Here is a 5,523-nt window from a genome sequence, read left to right on the forward strand (position 1 = left end):
AGGACGTCAGCCACTTCCTCCGTGTACACTAAATGTGACCATGGGCAGTGAGACCTCCTTTCTCAGCAGCGCCTCCTTTTGGGCAGAGATGGAATAGCCACGGAGGAGTCCACGCTCCCAGAGCAGGGGAGAGGGCGGTTAGCCCCGCCACAGATGCCCTTTCTGATTTCAGAATACGGGGACTTTCACATAGGATTTTTGGTGAAAATTAAAGCAGATAAAATATAAATTATTTTTTTAAGATTTTGTTTTTTGTTTATTTATTTATTTATTTATTTATTTATTTATTCGAGAGAGAGAGAGAGATCACAAGCAAGGGGACAGGCAAAGGGGAAGGGAGAGAAACCCAAGCAGACTATGCTGAGCATGGAGCCGACAGCGGGCTCCATCTCATGACCCTGAGATCATGACTTCAGCCAAAATCAAGAGTCTGGTCCTTAATCTACTGAGCCACCCAGGCACCCCAAAATATAAATTATTGCTATTATTGTGTCAAGTGGTCCTTAATCTACTGAGCCACCCAGGCACCCCAAAATATAAATTATTGCTATTATTGTGTCAAGTGCTTATGAAGCACTGAAAAATAAAATATGCATTTTTTAAGCTAAATCCTTTGTCATCCTTTCAGATAATGGCAAGACCCTCCAGTTCCCCCTGGGCACATGGGAAGTAAGTCTTTAAGGATAGCAGCAGGTATAGAATGTTTCAACAGAGCCAGCCCGTCTGTCTTCATGACCAGGCTCTGCAGACAGCAACCACAACCTGATCATGGCCACCTCCTGTCAAGGGCTTTGGGCCTCTAGAGATGGATGAGGATGTGTTTTGCATTTTGAAGTGCCTGCTTGGAGACAATCCCTGTCCTTTGGTGCCATGCATAAATTAAAGTAATTTTCAAAGATAAAAATGTGGCCCTGAGGAAGCCACAGGAGGAAGAAAAATCTGCCCATAAGTCCCTCAAGGGCTCCTTCTGTGTGAAGGAGGGAAAGACATGGCCTGGGGGGAGCAGCTGGTACAGAACCAGCCGAGGGCTCTGGGACAAGTGCACAGGGCCTTGGAAGCCTAAGACCTACTGGTGACAAAAGGCATGCTTCTTCACTCTGCAAGCTGTGCAGCTAGCTCTTTCCTTTTCTCTCGAATGTAAAGAGCTATTAAAGACACAGTTGCTTTCTCCAACCCTGTCAATCTTCCTGTACCTTTTTTTTTTTTAACATGTCGTGGCTCTTGCAGAACAGCAGGGGAAAACCAAACCAGTTCCATAATTTTTACAAAAATAAAATAATGTAGTTTCTCAGGAGAATTTCCTATATGCCACGAAGCATCTTACTTTATTTTCCAGTGCTTTATATGTACTAGACACAATGATAGTCATTTTATACTTTATCTTCTTTAACCCTCACAAAAATAAAATGTGGTAGTCCTGGTAGAGAATGCGCCTGTGGAGAGGCTAACCATCCTTGCACCTGCCCTGGGGAGTCTGGGCTCCTCTGTGGCTCTTCCATCTCTGCCCAAGAGGGGGCGCTGCTGCTGCTGAGTCCCTCATTCCAAGGGAGTCTAAAAAGGAACATTACAGAACAATTTATCTTCGTTCCTAAGAATTTCATATTATCTTGTACCCACATATTTCCTGCCCCAACATTTATGATGCACATCTTCTTATTGCCAATCTAGATCATTCTTTTTTTGTTGTGGCATATAAACTATATGGCATTGTCCTGGCAACCTGTTCACTCCCTCTGTTGAGGTGTGTAAGCAGTTTGTTCTTTAGAAGAAAGCAAGACATGACTCTGCTTTCTCCAGAAGAAAAGCAACACGGTCATGAGTTGCAGAGAAAAATAAGACCAGAGGCTCTAGGTAGAGTGGAGAATGACTTTAGAAAAAAGGTCAGCAGTTTTAGTAGAGGTGGAGATCCTGAAGATCAGAAGATGTAAATTTCTTGGTCAGTTTTGATTGAGAATAGTTCCTATTTGAACTAAAAAACTAATGGGGCATTCTTGGAAAATCAGGCTGAGAAATAGCTTGACCGAAACTTGGTTAGATTTACAAACTGTTATATGCTTTCTGTCCTTGGAACCACCTACTTGAATGTCATTTTACCCTAAAGATACTTATATATTTTGTATAATACTTCTAATAAATACTTTTCATATGTTATAAGTGTACTTATAATATATAGACATATATTTCATAAATTTGTTTCTGCTACTCTCAAGATGGGTTGGCTCTGTGTGTGTGTGTGTCTGTGTTACTTTCAGGAAGATTTGTCATTAGGCAGGGTTATGAAGTTTAGGAGGAAAGCAGCATGGCCCCAAAAGAGGCCTTAAATTCTGGAATATGTCCCCAAACCACTCTCCCTTGAAAGAGTTGCAAAGAGATGGATATAATATTCCTTTCTTCTGTCCCCACATTTTATTTTTTTATTTAAAAAAAATTTTTTTTTATTATGTTATGTTAGTCACCATACAATACATCATTAGTTTTTGGTGTGGTGATCCACAATCCATTGTTTTCGTATAATACCCAGTGCTCCATGCAGTATGTGCCCTCCTTAATACCCATCACCAGGCTAACCAATCCCCCTCACCCCCTCCCCTCTAAAACCCTGTTTGTTTCTGAGAGTCCATAGTCTCTCATGGTTGGTCTCTCCCTCCAATTCCCCCCCCCATTTTTCCCTTCCTTCTCCTAATGTCCTCCATGCTATTCTTTATGTTCTGCAAATAAGTGAAACCATATGACAATTGACTTTCTCTGCTTGAATTATTTCACTTAGCATAATCTCCTCCAGTCCCATCCATGTTGATGTAAAAGTTGGGTATTCATCCTTTCTGAATATTATTCTAATATTCCATTGTATATATGGACCAAATCTTCTTTATCCATTCATCTGTTGAAGGGCATCTCGGCTCTTTCCACAGTTTGGCTATTGCAGACATTGCTGCTATGAACATTGGGGTGCATGTGGCCCTTCTTTTCACTACATCTGTATCTTTGGGGTAAATACCCATGAGTGCAATTGCTGGGTCATAGGGTAGCTCTATTTTTCATTTTGTGAGGCACCTCCCCATGGTTTTCCAAAGTGGCTGCACCAACTTCCATTCCCACCAACAGTGTGAGAAGGTTCCCCTTTCTCCACAACCTCTCCAACATTTGTTGTTTCTTCCCTGTCAATTTTTGCCATTCTAACTGATGTAAGGTGGTATCTCAAATGTGGTTTTGATTTGAATTTCCCTGATGGCTAATGATGATGAACATTTTTTCATGTGTCTGTTAGCCATTTGTATGTCTTCTTTGGAGAAGTGTCTGTTCATGTCTTCTGCCCATTTTGTGACTTGATTATTTGTTTTTTGGGTGTTGAGTTTGAGAAGTTCTTTATAGATTTTGGATACCAGCCCTTTATCTGTAGTGTCATTTGCAAATATCTTCTCCCATTCTGTGGGTTGACTCTTTGTTTTGTTGACTGTTTCCTTTCCTGTGCAGAAGCTTTTTATCTTGATGAAGTCCCAAAAGTTCCTTTTTGCTTTTGTTTCACTAGCTTTTGGAGATGTATCTTGAAAGAAGTTGCTGTGGCCAATGTCAAAGGGGTTACTGCCTATGTTCTCTAGGATTTTGATGGATTCCTGTCTCACATTGAGGTCTTTCATCCATTTTGAGTTTATCTTTGTGTATGGTGTTAGAGAATGGTCGAGTTTCATTCTTCTGCGTGTGGCTGTTCAATTTTCCCAGCACCATTTATTGAAGAGACTGTCTTTTTTCCATTGCATGTTTTTTCCTGCTTTGTCAAAGATTATTTGACCATAGAGTTGAGGGTCCATATCTGGGTTCTCTATTCTGTTCCATTGGTCTATATGTCTGTTTTTGTGCCAGTACCATGCTGTTTTGGTGATCACTGCTTTGTAATATAGCTTGAAATTGGGCAACCTGATGCCCCCAGCTTTTTCTTTTTCAACATTTCCTTGGCAATTTGGGGTCTTTTCTGATTCCATACAAATTTTAGGATTGTTTGTTCCAGCACTTTGAAAAATGTCATTGGAATTTTGATTGGGATGGCATTGAAGGTATAGATTCCTCTGGATAGCATAGACATTTTAACAATGTTTATTCTTCTGATCCATGAGCATGGAATGTTTTTCCTTTTTTTTTTTTTTTTTTTGTATCTTCTTCAATTTCTTTCATGAGTGGTCTGTAATTCCTAGAATATAGATCTTTTACCTCTTTGGTTAGGTTTATTCCGAGGTATCTTATGGTTTCTGGTGCTATTGTAAATGGGATCGTTTCTCTAATTTCTCTTTCTACAGTTGCATTGTTAGTGTATAAGAAAGCAACTGATTTCTGTGCATTGATTTTGTATCCTGCCACATTACTGAATTGCTGTATGAGTCCTAGTACTTTGGGTGTGGAGTCTTTTGGATTTTCCACATAAAGTATCATGTCATTTGCAAGAACAGAGTTTGACTTCTTCTTTGCCAATTTGAATACCTTTTATTTCTTTTTGTTGTCTGATTGCTGTTGCTAGGACTTCTAGTACTATGTTGAACAACAGTGGTGAGAGTGGGCACCCTTGACGTGTTCCTGACCTTAAGGGAAAGGCTCTCAGCTTTTCCCCATTGAGGATGATATTCGCTGTGGGTTTTTCATAGATGGATTTTATGAGCTTGAGGAATGTTCCCTCTATCCCTATACTCTGGAGTGTTTTAATCAGGAAAGGTTGTTGTATTTTGTCAAATGCTTTTTGTGCATCAACTGAGAGGACCATATGGTTCTTCTCTCTCTTCATATTAATGTGTTCTAGCACATTGATTGATTTGCAAATGTTGAACCACCCTTGCATCCCAGGGAAAAATCCCACTAGGTCGTGGTGGATGATCTTTTTAATGTATTGTTGGATCCTATTAGCTAGGATTTTGTTGAGGATTTTGGAATCCATATTCATCAGGGATATCGGTCTGAAATTCTACTTTTTGATGGGGTCTTTGCCTGGTTTGGGGATTAAGGTAATGCTGGCCTCATAGAATGAGTTTGGAAGTTTTCCTTCTGTTTCTATTTTTTGAAACAGCTTCAGTCAATAGGTATTATTTCTTCTTTGAATGTTTGGTAGAATTCCCCAGGGAATCCATCAGGCCCTGGACTCTTGTTTTTTGGGAGGTTTTTGATCACTGCTTCAATCTCGTTACTGGTTATTGGCCTATTCAGGTTGTCAATTTCTTCCTGTTTCAGTCTTGGCAGCTTATAGGTTTCCAGGAAGGCCTCCATTTCATCCAGATTGCTCAGTTTATTGGCCTATAGTTGTTGATAATAATTTCTAATAATTGTTTCTATTTCCTTGGTGTTAGTCGTGATCTCTCCCCTTTCATTCATGATTTTATTCATTTGGGTCCTTCCTCTCTTCTTTTGGATAAGTCTGGCCAGTGGTTTATCAATCTTATTAATTCTTTCAAAGAACCAACTTCTAGTTTCATTGATCTGATCTACTGTGTTTCTGGTTTCTAATTCATTGATTTCTGCTCTAATTTTAATTATTTCTCTTCT

This window comes from Neomonachus schauinslandi, chromosome 4, assembly GCF_002201575.2.
Source record: "Neomonachus schauinslandi chromosome 4, ASM220157v2, whole genome shotgun sequence".
NCBI lineage: Eukaryota > Metazoa > Chordata > Mammalia > Carnivora > Phocidae > Neomonachus > Neomonachus schauinslandi.